Consider the following 20,830-nt stretch of genomic DNA (forward strand, 5'->3'; position numbering starts at 1 on the left):
TACAAATTGTTTTTAAACTGAGATTCGAGCAGTACTGCATATTTTTTTATATATAAAATTGGTTTCAAATTAGGATATAAAATTTTCTTATATGCACTTGAACTTAGAAAAATGTGTATTTTCTTAATTTCTTCAAACATTTTGTATAAATATTGCAAACATGGAGAATACATAATATATATATCTTGGTGTTTATCAGCAAATCATTGTAGTTGAATATTATAATCCATATGTATATCGATTTACTATATGAATTATATTTCATTTATTTATATGACATTTTGTGTAGTATAAAGGGTTTTGGCAATAAGATCAATATTTAGTTTTCCATAACTCAGACCAAAATGTTTCAAAAACTGAAAACACATATTTTATTACTTTATTTATACTTTTTTATACATTTAAATATATTTAATTTAATATGTCTTATAAGACAAATATACTTAATTAAAAGCATTCAAAATTTTAAAACAAAATATTTGTTTCAATCTCATTATACTTTTTTCACTTTCCAAAAATCATTTAGGATTTTTAAACCTAGATCGTTATTTACATAATTTCAATATATTAACTTATTAATTTTATTTTTAAACAAATACAATGAACTGTGGTTATGTTAGTGTTACCTTTTGGTTGGTATATAATTAAAGTGTTTATTATAGTTTATAATCAAAATAATAAAGTTATATACAAAATTTTAAAAAAAATTACAGTTGTAGCATTCATTATTAAAACATGTTATAAAAATTCACACCATAATTATAATTTAACTTAATAGAAATGTTTATTATTTTTATATTTATTTATATTTTATTATTTATAATTAATCATGCTCCTCATTAAGTTCAAGGATATTCCATTTTCACATTAATTTAAAAAAAATAGTTAATCCAATTAAAAGTCATTTACAATGCTTCCCTAAAATCCGAAATCTTTGTTTCCTTTTTTTTTCTTCTTCTGTAAGTTGTTAATATATATATATATATATATATATAGTGGAGGGTTCCATTAAAAACCATGGTTTTCTTGAAAACCAATTAATTCAATCCTAGCCATTGCTTATACTTGATCAATGGTTAATATTATCAATGGCTATTTTGTAATTAGTATGAAGTGAATGGATAATATTTAAATCACGAAGGGTATTATCGGTAGTAAAAAATGATTTAATTTTGGAGACAGATGCTAAATTGCTAATTATTGTTCAAATTCCCTGATTATCTCAATTTTCAATTCATATATCCTTTATTTCATCTGCCGTTCTTTTTCTTCAAAGCGGATCATAAGAAACCAAGACTTAAACCCTAAATCGCATATACAGGAAGAAGTGAAGAGGAATAGCAAAATCGAGTGACAAGGATTCGGTTTCTTTAGTATTTTTTTATATATCAGGTTAGTAATCGTTGTTTGCTACATCTTTGACTGCATGTGGCATTAATCGGCTTTTATGTAAAGGCTTGATTGGTTCTTTTTGGTTTATGTTTACTTGATTCGATTTCTTTTGGGGTAGGTTAGTGTGTTGAGTACATATATGTAACTTTGTTTGATCTTAGCAATTGATGTTGGTTGTTTGGTACATATATGTATTTGTTGTTTGATTCCATGAAACTATGTGTTACAACTTACAACATATATGAACCGAAAAGGTTTGGATTCATATAGGTTTGTCAAAGTTTGTTTTTTATATTGTTAACAAATTGATGTTGTTAGTTGCATACATATATGTTTTTGGTGTTTGTATCCATTTAACTCTGTGTCAGATATGTGCACTTGCTCATGTTTGTATTGATACAGATTTGCTATTAAAAATATTACATGCATATACATATATGTACTTTGGTGGTTGATTATATATAACATATTCATAGTTGGTTATGACATTCATTGAAATTTATTGAAATTTGTGTTTGATGCGTGTTTGTGTTACGTACATATATGTAAATGTGTTTAAATCTTAAGCATGTTTGACAAGGTTGTTTAATAATTACGTGTATGTAATTCAGTTTCTTATGTACATAATAATAATTATCTTTGGGTTTGATTGAACTATGTTTTATTAGCACCACAGGGTGTGTTATAGTTGATATTGTTGTCATTTATTAATTTTTTTGTTACATAAATTATACATATATGCACTTTGGAGCTGGGTTATATTGAATAGTTGGATAATATAGATAGATACATATGTGTTAGATTAATAAATTGATACATATATGAACTTCGGAGCTGGATTATATTGAATAGTAAGTCCTTAAAACGTATGCTCGGTGAATTTTATTAAATCTTTGTAAAGTTAATGAACTTTTGGTCCAAAAACAACGAAAAGTCCTCGATATTATCTGTTCTACACATATGTATACTGAACCAATTATTTTTATTTTATAAGTGTATGATAAATTCTTGATAACATTAAACTTTCGTGTTACAGATAATAATAAAGAGGATGACAATGAGGATTGTGTAATTGTATGTAAAAAGAAATTGGGGATAAGAGGGTTACACATCAAGTTTATGGCTTGGTACTAGCAATCGTGCGTGTCGGCTAGCTTCAACACTATTTAGCAATTTCGAAATTGAAAAACAACAACTGTAAACTAATTTCTAATATGTATGTATGTCACATATGTGTAAATGATAAATGCTTTTACAAATATATTTATTTTGATCGTGATGTCCGGTTATATGGATGTAACATATATTAGCTTGTTTAGTTACATATATGTAACCCAAATAATGTAAGTTTTCATAAAAAAAAATATTTACGACATCTAAGCTATTAAATATACCTATGTTTAGGGCTATACACACAAAGTTCACTAAATTTCTAAAATAAAACATGGAAATTGAGAGGCAATAAAAACTACAATCAGCGTAATGCAGAACAAACTAATTTATGAAAACCAAACTTTTAACATGTGTTGAATAATTAAATATTAAAAGTAAATCCAAAAATAGTTTACTTGTGTTCAAACCACAGCAAAAGAAATGGCTATAGGCATATTTAAATCATGATATTTATTGAAAGTGGAAATAAAAACAAACTATTCAATCATGATAGCACGAATGAAGTTGGAATCAGTTGATTCAATATTAATATACCGATTTTTAAGGGAAAGAAAGTTGGAATCAAAATTAATGATATATAAATTCCATAAATAGTGGAATACACAATTACCTAAACACCCTTATAAGAAAAATAAAAATATAAAAAAGAAAAACTTGTGATTTGTCAAAATGAGTTTTCATAGTTTTTACAAAACTAAGTGGTTTTCATTTGAACCCTCCCCTATATATATATATTGATTAATTAAATATTCCAACAAGTTCCAATAATATTAACTAATAGCATGGAATTAGTATTCAAAGTTTAAACATTCCTAATCCAGTACTTTCAACTATTATAAATAAGAATCACTACTTTCACTTTTTACAACTTAAAATCTTCTTATATTTTTTGATAACTCATTGTTATTTGAACATGGTTTTAAGGTTAGTATGTCTTTGTCATTTTTCTAGTAATTGTATTCGTATGAAATGAAACAAATTGTTTTGTTATTTTAATTTTTGGTTTTATATGTGGCTTGATTATACAATCGTTAATTATAATATATAAAATCAATTAAAAGTTTGTCATATACAGAATATTAATGACAATAAATTTATCACCAGTTTCAAAATCTTAAGATTCTAAGGATGATTATATCATCAAAGTTCAGGTAATTTTGTTCTTAGGATAATCATGTTTTTTTTATATACATGAGCAGATGATCTCAAATGATATCATATTGATTGATTAAAATGTATGATAATTTATGTGCATGAATTTTTTTTTTTTTTTAGTTTCATGGATACATTATCATTTTTCTAGGGTTAGTATGTACTTTAAGAACCTTATATGTCACACGAAAGAGTTACAAACATATCTATATGTTACCTTATCAAGATTTACGAGCAGACATGAAAAAAGATTTTGATTTTTTATAAACATTATATATCGACCAATATAATCACGTAAGTAATGTACAAGGAAGATTTTACTTATTTGTAACATATTTGTGTAATCTTAGTTATGTAATTTCTATAATTTTAATGTAACTTGTAGTTGTATTAACAATTTATGATCATTTTGTTGACTGTATTTCACTTAATGGTTGAAGTTTAAAATTTTCATCAATTATCCGTGTAATACACGGGCCTCAGACTAGTACATACATATACACACGCACACACACAATTTGAATAATTTTTTAATGGTTTTGTGGAGGTTTCATGTTAACGAAGAAAGTTAGAGATTTTTTATAAAATTTTTAATCTGATGTGGCGTTGATTTGAGACTGATGTGTCGATTTGAGACTGAGATTAAAATTTTTAATCTCATCCTTAAAGAAAAAACTTAAAACCTTCTAAAGAATTATTTTTAATTAAAAATAAAATATTTTCAAATTTCAGTTTTGCCTCTATTCTTATATTTTGTTACCCTTCACTCGAAAAAAAATGCAAAAAAATAAAAAGAAAAAACGTTGTAATGCACATACGTATTATTGTGCGATGTTGTTGTATTACACATGTGTATTACTATGTATTTTTTATGTTTAATAGTGTTGTATTATATGCAAAAATAAAAAACAAAATTCAATGTAGCGCACATGTGCATTAATGTTGTATTACACATACGTACTAATGTGTATTCGAGCGTATTAGTCTTATGTTGCATATGTACAATAGTTTATTACAAAACTTTTACATATATTCAATGCACACCATTACACATGTGCACTACACCGACGAGGTTACTGACAAGTTGTTTCATTTTTTTCGGAACAATAGCAACATATAAGAATAATGGGAAAACAAGAAACTACAAAAAAAATTAAAAGTTAAAAATAATTCTTTAAGAGTTTTTAAGTTTTCTCTTTAAGAGGAGTTTTCATTTGATTCTACCCATATATATATATATATGAGTGTAGTATAATACCTCGAATAGCCGTAACAATACCTTATCCGATCGAAAGAAGCTTTCGTGCACGAATCAAAAGCTCTGCCTGAACAAGGTGAGATTTTGTGCAATCGTGTAAAGTTTCTAATCTCGTGATTATCGTTATAATTATTGATTAATACTAATCTGTACTACATTGTGTTTAACTAGGTGCATAATACCATGAAGCTCTTTGATTGTAAACTTTCAAGGTGAGACTTCGAGTTTTTGTACAACTCACATTTACGTGAAACCACTGGTTTTCCAATACTGTCATGATGATTTTTAATACTTACTTTCAAAATATTTTCAAAAGGTTTTGGTTATATTACAGTGATTAATTCTCTGTAGACTTACGGGATAGTTACTACTGGTATTGTGTGGTTTTGTATACAAGGCTTACCTGATGACTTATTAACGTTACTTATTGGACAAGTGTTAGCTAATAAGTAATATGATCACAGTCACAGATACGGTCGAGTGAGAAGTACCTTTCGGTAATTTGTAAGCTGGCATGTGTAGAAACATATTAATCTTGTAATTGTAAAAATGTGTCATTTACAAATGAATGTGTTCGTCAGTATTTCTTGCTGATCAAATATTTTTTAACCATATTTCAGGTGACTTGTTAAAGACTCAGGATTGAGGCCTACAGGCTTTCCAGCTTAAATAACTGGCTTATCACCAGAATAAATAAACATGTTTTGTAAATTAGGGTTTATCCCTATTAAACTTATGTTTGTATAAAAATGGGTTTTATCCCCAGTATAAGAAATAAGAATCATGGTGTTTTTATAGTCTGATAAATTTTTCCTAACTACGATCCTGATGAATTTTCCGTTATCAAATATTTTAATAAGCACCGATACCACTACTCGTGTTCACGAATCCTCTCCCGGTGTATAGGGTCAGGGGCTCTAAGTATTTGAAGTTGAAATTTTCGTATCTCCTCTAAGTATTTCTCTTTTATGTTTTTATCATCACAATGGACGCTCCGATCTTCAATGGACGCTCAAACCTTATCTGGTGAAGAGTTTGATGAGTATGTATACACAGGTCAATCCTCAATCAGATGCAAACTACAATGCGATATCTATGATGCAATCTCAAGAGGTATTCATGAGCCATCTTTTGACTACCGTGGCCTGTTCTGATAGCACCACAGCTCCTCGATTTCTTTCACCGCCACCGATGCCCTTACACCCACACCAACTTTTGTTATTGTTCAAAACCCAACCCCCAAACAACCTCCCTCACCCACATCAGAACCAACCTTGAAACAGGCACCCTCACTGGTGTTGTTTGCACCAGAAACACTGAAACACGCTCCATTTGCACCAACACCATCCCCGCAGCAAGCCACATCTCCTATCCCAAAATGGGTACCAACAACTGCACCCATATGGTGACAAAATGCTTCTTCAATAGACCAGAACCTATCGAAGCCTGCTGAATAATCAGCAGCTACAAAGGATAAGATGAGGTCGATCAGCGGGTTAGTTGGGAATCTAGAGTGGCATCCACCATGGACTTCCGTTTACATAGTCCCGAATTCCTTCGGATGAACTAAATGGCGTCCGCCAATCGAGTTGATCTAAAGAGCCAATGGATGCTACAAAATTGTTTGTGTTTTTCAAGGTTTTTTTTCTTTATTTTGTGATTCTTGAATGTTTTAAGGGTGGAGTATTGTTGGGTTAAGTTTATGTTTATTGTTGAATAGCTCGAGAGATCGTAACTACACTAAAAAAAATATTTAAATTAATATTGAATCTTTTCTTACATTAAAACAAACACAAAAATTAAAAACATCGTTTATTCGACTCAAATAACAATATCAAACATGTTTCTCAATCACAAATCACACATTCACACACACACTTTATTTCAATATTCATCTCAACCATCAAATCACACGTACGGTTAATTTATTTTAAATATTCAAATAATAATATGATTTTACTTGCAATTTAAAGATTCATGCTCGTTCACCATGGTATTAGCCACATCCTTTATTATCTCCCAACCACCAATCACATGTCGTTCTTCTGTGAGTGTGCTTCCCACCGCAAACCTCAACATATAAGTCCCATCAACCACGGTGTGTGTGAGGTAAACTCGCCCTGTTGAGTTGACTCGCTCGAGTAGCTTTTTGTTTAGCAACTCAATGTAGCCCGAGTCAAAGCTATGGAACTGTTTTAAGCGAAAACACACCAAGGAAAACCGACGTGGTACAACAATCTCAAACTTCGCATCCGATTTCACAAGGCATTCAAACGTTATCGCCATTCGAACATCCGACCGAATATGATTTTGTAAATTTTCAACACCATAACTACGTAGGATGAACCATAAACGTATAGACTTGAACCTTCGGCACACCCCGATTTGCCAATCCTTGTAACTCGGCACCACCGAGTCCGACTCACTATGCTTGTTTCTTAAGTACTCAGGATTCATACTCAGTGAGTCAACAATCAACTTAGGGTTTTTCACCCATAGACAACAACACTCCGCGTAACTAAGTAGCCACTTATGCGGACTCAAACTCAGTGAATCAACTTTCTCAACTCCATCAAGATAAGGTCTATACTCCGGACATATGCATGCATTGCCACCATAAGCCGCGTCCACATGAACCCACATATCATACTTATTTGCCACGTCAGCAAGGGCATTAATGGGGTCCACTGCAGTCGTGGAGGTGGTCCCAATTGTAAGGCATAGAAAAAGCGGAACAAACCCTTGTTCCACGTCAGCTTCAATGACTTTTTGGAGAGTTTCAGGATCAAGAGAATATTCATTCTCCAAATACGTTGGTACTGACCGAATATTCTTCGGATGAATGCCAGCTACCTTGCATACTTTCTTGAACATAGCATGAGTTTGATCTGACCCGTACACGACTAACTTTCCGATATGTTCAATGCCAATATTATTAAGCACACGATCACGAGCTGCAACTAGGGTGCACAAAGTCGACTCGCTTGTGGTGGATTGCAAAACCCCACCACCCGAACCCGAAAACATGAAGCTTTTCGGGAGGTTAAGCATAACCGCGAGCCAATCCATCACCACCATCTCGAGCTCAGTCGCAGCCGGTGAACCAACCCAACTGAACGCGACCGCATTAAAGCCAGTGCACAAAAGTTCACCAATGAACGCGGCCGAGCTCACCGAAACCGAAAAATATGCAAAAAAGTTTGGACTTAGCCAATGTGTCATGCCGGGCATAATATCGTCTTGGACATCTTTTAGGATTGTGTCGAATGATTCGGGCGTGTCGGGTGGGGTCTTGGGCAAGCGGTTTTTGAGGTAACCGGGTTGAACGTGGCTGAGAATCGGATAGTTTTCGATATTTTTGTAGTAATCAGCGATGAAATCGACCGCTTTGTGGGCGTTGGCGCGAAATTCTTCGGGGTTGAGGGGTTCGAAGTCTTTGGAATAATCGGATAATTGTGGGAATGTGGTAAGGTCGAAACCAGGGCTTCCCATTTTTGTGGGGTTGAAGTGAAGTATTTGGAATTGGCGAATTGGGATGGAGAAATGGTGATGTATTTATAGATGGAAGGTTACATCGCACTGTTTTATGTAGTACTCAAATAAGGTAGGTGAGTATTGAATGCAGTATTTAGCAATCGTGTTTTTTATGGGCTTTCTATCACTTGGGGCTAACCTTATTTTATTAATCACATAATGTAGGAAGTTAGGTGAGTATTGAATGCCGTGTTTAAAATCAACTCATGTTTTCTATGGGCTTATGATCACTTGGGGGCTAACCTTGTTGTCACTAGAAAGGACTATTAAGATAGGTGTGTAAACTAAAAAGGGTGGTACGAAGTGTAAGAATGGTTGGCAGGTTATCTTTAATTGGACTTAGGAATGACGATTTACCCTTAATCGAAGGTAGTCCTCCAAATTCGTCACTCCTAGCGGCAATTAACTGCAACATATCTTTTTTAGACATTAGCTGCATATAGGAAGATGATAATCACATAAATCTCTTGCCCCCCTCATTATCTTTTCAATATATATTTACAATAACTTCACTAATATAATATCTCAATTATCTATTATCTAATATATATAAATTCAAAGTTTGGTGCCGCTAGCTTCTTATTGGTCCAAGTGGCGGTCCAACATTGAACAAAGTTTTTCTTTTCGTAGTTTTGGTATCGTAACAAGCGTAATTGAAACAAATTAAATTTGGTGTCGACTTAGCGTCACTAATCCTGAGACTAATAACTCTGTTTTACTGACTCACGCCACAATGCCCGAGTATTGCTGACCCTTTTGTTTTTAATTTTGGTACCTTGAGTTGGTACTGACCGAATTCGTGTCAACTCATCGTCGTAACCTCGGACTTTTACCAAGGCATATGCTTTAATGCTAGGGTTTTGTCAGCTGCCCGGCGCAACATACGGATAGAAAAACTAGTTAACTATCAATACAATATATTTAGAGATCACATCTACAAATATATTATTCCTATTACTGCAAATCATAACTAGTTTATTTAATGCGGAACTAAAAATTATATTATGTTAATAATTCGTGTCTGAAAGAAACTCAAGACCTTTCTTACACGTGAGAATGAGATGAACAATTGTTAAAAGGATATATACATTATACATATATACATAAATAGCAAAATTTGATGAGACAAGGTTATATTGGTGTTTTTTTCTTTATGTACTTGTTTTGTTTTTTTGTCCAGAAGACTTCAAGGTAGACCCTTGAGTGAGCGAGCTGGGCAGTTGATCAATGCACGTAAATTTTGTAGGCCACAAATTATATGATAACTATATAATTGAAATCACTTCAAGTTCTCATGTCGCACCCTTTTTTTTTCTAGCCACGACATGCCTCCATTTGAAAATAAAGCTCTCTCATTAATCCTAGATTGAAAATTCGCGGGCTATGGGTCAGGTTACGGATATGGTACGGGTATGGTTATCTTAAACGGGTAGAATTAAAACATTAGTTTTATCTCCATAATCATGGCCGTCAAAGTTTCGTAATAGAACCCTTTGATCCAGAAGATCGCCAAGACTTTCGACGAACGGCTGTGGCTAACAGAACTGCTAGGTTTAGGGCTTGCTAGATTATTTCCGAGGTATTTGCTTATATTTTGTTGACATTTTGAATTACGCTGGTTAATTGTTCTTATCTGTGGTTTTTTTGCTGATGCTTTTTAGTCTTAAGGTGTTTGTTTTGCTTATGTGGCTTTTTGAATTTTGAGATTTCAATTAGTTTTCCCTTTCTTTTAATAATGAAAAAATTACAATTCATTAAATATTCAAATAAAACTTAGGATCGTCGATTACAATTGTCTTCAACGTATTTTAATCTTTTGGAAACACTCTTTTGCATCTTTAATAGTTGCATTGAGATGTTCATCCAGCTACTTCTACTACTAGATGGAATTTTATTTGAAGATGGAACTTTTTTTAGGAAATTGTTAATAGTTCGTACCAAATATAGTCAATATACACAAACAAAACAATCAACAAAATTATATTGTATATATGAGGGTAAGAAAGGCACCTTGTTTGTGTTTTACTTATGAAGACATGACCAATTCAGTAATCGAGTAAACGAATAAACAATCAAATCATCAATTTACAAAACAAGTAAACGAATAAGCATTTAATCATTTATAATTTTATGTTATATACTAAATAAAAATTACTATGCATTCAACATCACAATTATTCATGTGAGCTTTGGGATGGACCATGGGCATTGATTTAGGATGGTACAGTGGACCACACAAATTTAATTAATAATGGACTGTAGACGTATGCCAACCTACGATAACTGTATATCCGTCACTAGCATGCATTGTGGCTCAAAGTTTACGGACCAATGTCCTTCCCAACAAATTTAAATTTGGGCTATTAACACACAATAATTTAATAATGGACTATAGGCGTTGGCCAACCCAGCGATAACTCTATATCCGCCACTAGCATGTATTGTGGCTCAAAGTTCACGGACCAATGTCCTTTCCAGCAAATTTAAATTTGGGCTATTGATACACAATAATTTAATAATGAACTGTAGGCGTTGGCCGACCCTATGATAACTCTATATCCGCCACCAGCATACATTGTGGCTCAAAGTTCATGGACCAACGTCCTTCCCAACAAACTTGAGGATGGACTACACGTAGGCATCCCCACTCACATTCACATACACATCTATCTATTCAAATAAAAGACTACATATTCTCGTCACTTGTCAATCTCATAGCCCACCTCGGCTATTTTTCAACTCATTTCAATTTATAGTCCTTATCTTTTAAGTTATTTCAATATATGAATTTAATATTTTTATTAAATATAAATCCTAACTGATTCATTCATTAACATTAATGGTGAAATAAGAAAATAAAAAAATATCAAAATTGAAGTTGCAGACCTGTTAGAATAAAATTTTAAAGTCACAGGTAATTGCAAATTAATAAAAATAAACATGCATCATTGTCGAAAAATTTGAATTTGTATGATAAACTACAAATTGTTTTTAAACTGAGATTCGAGCAGTACTGCATATTTTTTTTATATATAAAATTGGTTTCAAATTAGGATATAAAATTTTCTTATATGCACTTGAACTTAGAAAAATGTGTATTTTCTTAATTTCTTCAAACATTTTGTATAAATATTGCAAACATGGAGAATACATAATATATATATCTTGGTGTTTATCAGCAAATCATTGTAGTTGAATATTATAATTATATGTATTTCGATTTACTATATGAATTATATTTCATTTATTTATATGACATTTTGTGTAGTATAAAGGGTTTTGGCAATAAGATCAATATTTAGTTTTCCATAACTCAGATCAAAATGTTTCAAAAACTGAAAACACATATTTTATTACTTTATTTATACTTTTTTATACATTTAAATATATTTAATTTAATATGTCTTATAAGACAAATATACTTAATTAAAAGCATTCAAAATTTTAAAACAAAATATTTGTTTCAATCTCATTATACTTTTTTCACTTTCCAAAAATCATTTTGGATATTTAAACCTAGATCGTTATTTACATAATTTCAATATATTAACTTATTAATTTTATTTTTAAACAAATACAATGAACTGTGGTTATGTTAGTGTTACCTTTTGGTTGGTATATAATTAAAGTGTTTATTATAGTTTATAATCAAAATAATAAAGCTATATACAAAATTTTAAAAAAAATTACAGTTATAGCATTCATTATTAAAACATGTTATAAAAATTCACACCATAATTATAATTTAACTTAATAGAAATGTTTATTATTTTTATATTTATTTATATTTTATTATTTATAATTAATCATGCTCCTCATTAAGTTCAAGGATATTCCATTTTCACATTAATTTAAAAAAAATAGTTAATCCAATTAAAAGTCATTTACAATGCTTCCCTAAAATCCGAAATCTTTGTTTCCTTTTTTTTTCTTCTTCTTCTGTAAGTTGTTAATATATATATATATAGTGGAGGGTTCCATTAAAAACCATGGTTTTCTTGAAAACCAATTAATTCAATCCTAGCCATTGCTTATACTTGATCAATGGTTAATATTATCAATGGCTATTTTGTAATTAGTATGAAGTGAATGGATAATATTTAAATCACGAAGGGTATTATCGGTAGTAAAAAATGATTTAATTTTGGAGACAGATGCTAAATTGCTAATTATTGTTCAAATTCCCTGATTATCTCAATTTTCAATTCATATATCCTTTATTTCATCTGCCGTTCTTTTTCTTCAAAAGCGGATCATAAGAAACCAAGACTTAAACCCTAAATCGCATATACAGGAAGAAGTGAAGAGGAATAGCAAAATCGAGTGACAAGGATTCGGTTTCTTTAGTATTTTTTTATATATCAGGTTAGTAATCGTTGTTTGCTACATCTTTGACTGCATGTGGCATTAATCGGCTTTTATGTAAAGGCTTGATTGGTTCTTTTTGGTTTATGTTTACTTGATTCGATTTCTTTTGGGGTAGGTTAGTGTGTTGAGTACATATATGTAACTTTGTTTGATCTTAGCAATTGATGTTGGTTGTTTGGTACATATATGTATTTGTTGTTTGATTCCATGAAACTATGTGTTACAACTTACAACATATATGAACCGAAAAGGTTTGGATTCATATAGGTTTGTCAAAGTTTGTTTTTTATATTGTTAACAAATTGATGTTGTTAGTTGCATACATATATGTTTTTGGTGTTTGTATCCATTTAACTCTGTGTCAGACATGTGCACTTGCTCATGTTTGTATTGATACAGATTTGCTATTAAAAATATTACATGCATATACATATATGTACTTTGGTGGTTGATTATATATAACATATTCATAGTTGGTTATGACATTCATTGAAATTTATTGAAATTTGTGTTTGATGCGTGTTTGTGTTACGTACATATATGTAAATGTGTTTAAATCTTAAGCATGTTTGACAAGGTTGTTTAATAATTACGTGTATGTAATTCAGTTTCTTATGTACATAATAATAATTATCTTTGGGTTTGATTGAACTATGTTTTATTAGCACCACAGGGTGTGTTATAGTTGATATTGTTGTCATTTATTAATTTTTTTGTTACATAAATTATACATATATGCACTTTGGAGCTGGGTTATATTGAATAGTTGGATAATATAGATAGATACATATGTGTTAGATTAATAAATTGATACATATATGAACTTCGGAGCTGGATTATATTGAATAGTAAGTCTTTAAAACGTATGCTCGGTGAATTTTATTAAATCTTTGTAAAGTTAATGAACTTTTGGTCCAAAAAAAACGAAAAGTCCTCGATATTATCTGTTCTACACATATGTATACTGAACCAATTATTTTTATTTTATAAGTGTATGATAAATTCTTGATAACATTAAACTTTCGTGTTACAGATAATAATAAAGAGGATGACAATGAGGATTGTGTAATTGTATGTAAAAAGAAATTGGGGATAAGAGGGTTACACATCAAGTTTATGGCTTGGTACTAGCAATCGTGCGTGTCGGCTAGCTTCAACACTATTTAGCAATTTCGAAATTGACAAAACAACAACTGTAAACTAATTTCTAATATGTATGTATGTCACATATGTGTAAATGATAAATGCCTTTACAAATATATTTATTTTGATCGTGATGTCCGGTTATATGGATGTAACATATATTAGCTTGTTTAGTTACATATATGTAACCCAAATAATGTAAGTTTTCATAAAAAAAAATATTTACGACATCTAAGCTATTAAATATACCTATGTTTAGGGCTATACACACAAAGTTCACTAAATTTCTAAAATAAAACATGGAAATTGAGAGGCAATAAAAACTACAATCAGCGTAATGCAGAACAAACTAATTTATGAAAACCAAACTTTTAACATGTGTTGAATAATTAAATATTAAAAGTAAATCCAAAAATAGTTTACTTGTGTTCAAACCACAGCAAAAGAAATGGCTATAGGCATATTTAAATCATGATATTTATTGAAAGTGGAAATAAAATCAAACTATTCAATCATGATAGCACGAATGAAGTTGGAATCAGTTGATTCAATATTAATATACCGATTTTTAAGGGAAAGAAAGTTGGAATCAAAATTAATGATATATAAATTCCATAAATAGTGGAATACACAATTACCTAAACACCCTTATAAGAAAAATAAAAATATAAAAAAGAAAAACTTGTGATTTGTCAAAATGAGTTTTCATAGTTTTTACAAAACTAAGTGGTTTTCATTTGAACCCTCCCCTATATATATATATTGATTAATTAAATATTCCAACAAGTTCCAATAATATTAACTAATAGCATGGAATTAGTATTCAAAGTTTAAACATTCCTAATCCAGTACTTTCAACTATTATAAATAAGAATCACTACTTTCACTTTTTACAACTTAAAATCTTCTTATATTTTTTGATAACTCATTGTTATTTGAACATGGTTTTAAGGTTAGTATGTCTTTGTCATTTTTCTAGTAATTGTATTCGTATGAAATGAAACAAATTGTTTTGTTATTTTAATTTTTGGTTTTATATGTGGCTTGATTATACAATCGTTAATTATAATATATAAAATCAATTAAAAGTTTGTCATATACAGAATATTAATGACAATAAATTTATCACCAGTTTCAAAATCTTAAGATTCTAAGGATGATTATATCATCAAAGTTCAGGTAATTTTGTTCTTAGGATAATCATGTTTTTTTTTATATACATGAGCAGATGATCTCAAATGATATCATATTGATTGATTAAAATGTATGATAATTTATGTGAATTTTTTTTTTTTTAGTTTCATGGATACATTATCATTTTTCTAGGGTTAGTATGTACTTTAAGAACCTTATATGTCACACGAAAGAGTTACAAACATATCTATATGTTACCTTATCAAGATTTACGAGCAGACATGAAAAAAGATTTTGATTTTTTATAAACATTATATATCGACCAATATAATCACGTAAGTAATGTACAAGGAAGATTTTACTTATTTGTAACATATTTGTGTAATCATAGTTATGTAATTTCTATAATTTTAATGTAAATTGTAATTGTATTAACAATTTATGATCATTTTGTTGACTGTATTTCACTTAATGGTTGAAGTTTAAAATTTTCATCAATTATCCGTGGAATACACGGGCCTCAGACTAGTACATACATATACACACGCACACACACAATTTGAATAATTTTTTAATGGTTTTGTGGAGGTTTCATGTTAACGAAGAAAGTTCGAGATTTTTTATAAAATTTTTAATCTGATGTGGCGTTGATTTGAGACTGATGTGTCGATTTGAGACTGAGATTAAAATTTTTAATCTCATCCTTAAAGAAAAAACTTAAAACATTCTAAAGAATTATTTTTAATTAAAAATAATAAAATATTTTCAAATTTCAGTTTTGCCACTATTCTTATATTTTGTTACCCTTCACTCGAAAAAAAATGCAAAAAAATAAAAAGAAAAAACGTTGTAATGCACATACGTATTATTGTGCGATGTTGTTGTATTACACATGTGTATTACTATGTATTTTTTATGTTTAATAGTGTTGTATTATATGCAAAAATAAAAAACAAAATTCAATGTAGCGCACATGTGCATTAATGTTGTATTACACATACGTACTAATGTGTATTCGAGCGTATTAGTCTTATGTTGCATATGTACAATAGTTTATTACAAAACTTTTGCATATATTCAATGCACACCATTACACATGTGCACTACATCGACGAGGTTACCGACAAGTTGTTTCATTTTTTTTGGAACAATAGCAACATATAAGAATAATGGGAAAACAAGAAACTACAAAAAAAATTAAAAGTTAAAAATAATTCTTTAAGAGTTTTTAAGTTTTCTCTTTAAGAGGAGTTTTCATTTGATTCTACCCATATACATATATATATATGAGTGTAGTATAATACCTCGAATAGCCGTAACAATACCTTATCCGATCGAAAGAAGCTTTCGTGCACGAATCAAAAGCTCTGCCTGAACAGGGTGAGATTTTGTGCAATCGTGTAAAGTTTCTAATCTCGTGATTATCGTTATAATTATTGATTAATACTAATCTGTACTACATTGTGTTTAACTAGGTGCATAATACCATGAAGCTCTTTGATTGTAAACTTTCAAGGTGAGACTTCGAGTTTTTGTACAACTCACATTTACGTGAAACCACTGGTTTTCCAATACTGTCATGATGATTTTTAATACTTACTTTCAAAATATTTTCAAAAGGTTTTGGTTATATTACAGTGATTAATTCTCTGTAGACTTACGGGATGGTTACTACTGGTATTGTGTGGTTTTGTATACAAGGCTTACCTGATGACTTATTAACGTTACTTATTGGACAAGTGTTAGCTAATAAGTAATATGATCACAGTCACAGATACGGTCGAGTGAGAAGTACCTTTCGGTAATTTGTAAGCTGGCATGTGTAGAAACATATTAATATTGTAATTGTAAAAATGTGTCATTTACAAATGAATGTGTTCACCAGTATTTCTTGCTGATCAAATATTTTTTAACCATATTTCAGGTGACTTGTTAAAGACTCAGGATTGAGGCCTACAGGCTTTCCAGCTTAAATAACTGGCTTATCACCAGAATAAATAAACATGTTTTGTAAATTAGGGTTTATCCCTATTAAACTTATGTTTGTATAAAAATGGGTTTTATCCCCAGTATAAGAAATAAGAATCATGGTGTTTTTATAGTCTGATAAATTTTTCCTAACTACGGTCCTGATGAATTTTCCGTTATCAAATATTTTAATAAGCACCGATACCACTACTCGTGTTCACGAATCCTCTCCCGGTGTATAGGGTCAGGGGCTCTAAGTATTTGAAGTTGAAATTTTCGTATCTCCTCTAAGTATTTCTCTTTTATGTTTTTATCATCACAATGGACGCTCCGATCTTCAATGGACGCTCAAACCTTATCTGGTGAAGAGTTTGATGAGTATGTATACACAGGTCAATCCTCAATCAGATGCAAACTACAATGCGATATCTATGATGCAATCTCAAGAGGTATTCATGAGCCATCTTTTGACTACCGTGGCCTGTTCTGATAGCACCACAGCTCCTCGATTTCTTTCACCGCCACCGATGCCCTTACACCCACACCAACTTTTGTTATTGTTCAAAACCCAACCCCCAAACAACCTCCCTCACCCACATCAGAACCAACCTTGAAACAGGCACCCTCACTGGTGTTGTTTGCACCAGAAACACTGAAACACGCTCCATTTGCACCAACACCATCCCCGCAGCAAGCCAAATCCCCTATCCCAAAATGGGTACCAACAACTGCACCCATATGGTGACAAAATGCTTCTTCAATAGACCAGAACCTATCGAAGCCTGCTGAATAATCAGCAGCTACAAAGGATAAGATGAGGTCGATCAGCGGGTTAGTTGGGAATCTAGAGTGGCATCCACCATGGACTTCCGTTTACATAGTCCCGAATTCCTTCGGATGAACTAAATGGCGTCCGCCAATCGAGTTGATCTAAAGAGCCGATGGATGCTACAAAATTGTTTGTGTTTTTCAAGGTTTTTTTTCTTTATTTTGTGATTCTTGAATGTTTTAAGGGTGGAGTATTGTTGGGTTAAGTTTATGTTTATTGTTGAATAGCTCGAGAGATCGTAACTACACTAAAAAAAATATTTAAATTAATATTGAATCTTTTCTTACATTAAAACAAACACAAAAATTAAAAACATCGTTTATTCGACTCAAATAACAATATCAAACATGTTTCTCAATCACAAATCACACATTCACACACACACTTTATTTCAATATTCATCTCAACCATCAAATCACACGTACGGTTAATTTATTTTAAATATTCAAATAATAATATGATTTTACTTGCAATTTCAAGATTCATGCTCGTTCACCATGGTATTAGCCACATCCTTTATTATCTCCCAAGCACCAATCACATGTCGTTCTTCTGTGAGTGTGCTTCCCACCGCAAACCTCAACATATAAGTCCCATCAACCACGGTGTGTGTGAGGTAAACTCGCCCTGTTGAGTTGACTCGCTCGAGTAGCTTTTTGTTTAGCAACTCAATGTAGCCCGAGTCAAAGCTATGGAACTGTTTTAAGCGAAAACACACCAAGGAAAACCGACGTGGTACAACAATCTCAAACTTCGCATCCGATTTCACAAGGCGTTCAAACGTTATCGCCATTCGAACATCCGACCGAATATGATTTTGTAAATTTTCAACACCATAACTACGTAGGATGAACCATAAACGTATAGACTTGAACCTTCGGCACACCCCGATTTGCCAATCCTTGTAACTCGGCACCACCGAGTCCGACTCACTATGCTTGTTTCTTAAGTACTCAGGATTCATACTCAGTGAGTCAACAATCAACTTAGGGTTTTTCACCCATAGACAACAACACTCCGCGTAACTAAGTAGCCACTTATGCGGACTCAAACTCAGTGAATCAACTTTCTCAACTCCATCAAGATAAGGTCTATACTCCGGACATATGCATGCATTGCCACCATAAGCCGCGTCCACATGAACCCACATATCATACTTATTTGCCACGTCAGCAAGGGCATTAATGGGGTCCACTGCAGTCGTGGAGGTGGTCCCAATTGTAAGGCATAGAAAAAGCGGAACAAACCCTTGTTCCACGTCAGCTTCAATGACTTTTTGGAGAGTTTCAGGATCAAGAGAATATTCATTCTCCAAATACGTTGGTACTGACCGAATATTCTTCGGATGAATGCCAGCTACCTTGCATACTTTCTTGAACATAGCATGAGTTTGATCTGACCCGTACACGACTAACTTTCCGATATGTTCAATGCCAATATTATTAAGCACACGATCACGAGCTGCAACTAGGGTGCACAAAGTCGACTCGCTTGTGGTGGATTGCAAAACCCCACCACCCGAACCCGAAAACATGAAGCTTTTCGGGAGGTTAAGCATAACCGCGAGCCAATCCATCACCACCATCTCGAGCTCAGTCGCAGCCGGTGAACCAACCCAACTGAACGCGACCGCATTAAAGCCAGTGCACAAAAGTTCACCAATGAACGCGGCCGAGCTCACCGAAACCGAAAAATATGCAAAAAAGTTTGGACTTAGCCAATGTGTCATGCCGGGCATAATATCGTCTTGGACATCTTTTAGGATTGTGTCGAATGATTCGGGCGTGTCGGGTGGGGTCTTGGGCAAGCGGTTTTTGAGGTAACCGGGTTGAACGTGGCTGAGAATCGGATAGTTTTCGATATTTTTGTAGTAATCAGCGATGAAATCGACCGCTTTGTGGGCGTTGGCGCGAAATTCTTCGGGGTTGAGGGGTTCGAAGTCTTTGGAATAATCGGATAATTGTGGGAATGTGGTAAGGTCGAAACCAGGGCTTCCCATTTTTGTGGGGTTGAAGTGAAGTATTTGGAATTGGCGAATTGGGATGGAGAAATGGTGATGTATTTATAGATGGAAGGTTACATCGCACTGTTTTATGTAGTACTCAAATAAGGTAGGTGAGTATTGAATGCAGTATTTAGCAATCGTGTTTTTTATGGGCTTTCTATCACTTGGGGCTAACCTTATTTTATTAATCACATATGTAGGAAGTTAGGTGAGTATTGAATGCCGTGTTTAAAATCAACTCATGTTTTCTATGGGCTTATGATCACTTGGGGGCTAACCTTGTTGTCACTAGAAAGGACTATTAAGATAGGTGTGTAAACTAAAAAGGGTGGTACGAAGTGTAAGAATGGTTGGCAGGTTATCTTTAATTGGACTTAGGAATGACGATTTACCCTTAATCGAAGGTAGTCCTCCAAATTCGTCACTCCTAGCGGCAATTAACTGCAACATATCTTTTTTAGACATTAGCTGCATATAGGAAGATGATAATCACATAAATCTCTTGGCCCCCTCATTATATTTACAATAACTTCACTAATATAATATCTCAATTATCTATTATCTAATATATATAAATTCAAAGTTTGGTGCCGCTAGCTTCTTATTGGTCCAAGTGGCGGTCCAACATTGAACAAAGTTTTTCTTTTCGTAGTTTTGGTATCGTAACAAGCGTAATTGAAACAAATTAAATTTGGTGTCGACTTAGCGTCACTAATCCTGAGACTAATAACTCTGTTTTACTGACTCACGCCACAATGCCCGAGTATTGCTGACCCTTTTGTTTTTAATTTTGGTACCTTAAGTTGGTACTGACCGAATTCGTGTCAACTCATCGTCGTAACCTCGGACTTTTACCAAGGCATATGCTTTAATG

The 20,830-nt window shown here is 32.1% G+C and overlaps 2 pseudogenes; both read right to left on the reverse strand.

Moving 5' to 3' along the window:
- Positions 1 to 6,931: 6,931 nt before the first annotated feature.
- On the reverse strand, positions 6,932 to 8,467 carry LOC143531905 (tryptophan decarboxylase TDC2 pseudogene; annotated as a pseudogene).
- A 9,959-nt stretch (positions 8,468 to 18,426) lies between these two features.
- On the reverse strand, positions 18,427 to 19,950 carry LOC143531906 (tryptophan decarboxylase TDC2 pseudogene; annotated as a pseudogene).
- Positions 19,951 to 20,830: the final 880 nt, after the last annotated feature.

This window comes from Bidens hawaiensis, unplaced genomic scaffold (assembly GCF_021521415.1).
Source record: "Bidens hawaiensis isolate Kalapana, Puna unplaced genomic scaffold, B.hawaiensis_p1.1 tig00009285_1, whole genome shotgun sequence".
In the NCBI taxonomy this organism is placed as follows: domain Eukaryota; kingdom Viridiplantae; phylum Streptophyta; class Magnoliopsida; order Asterales; family Asteraceae; genus Bidens; species Bidens hawaiensis.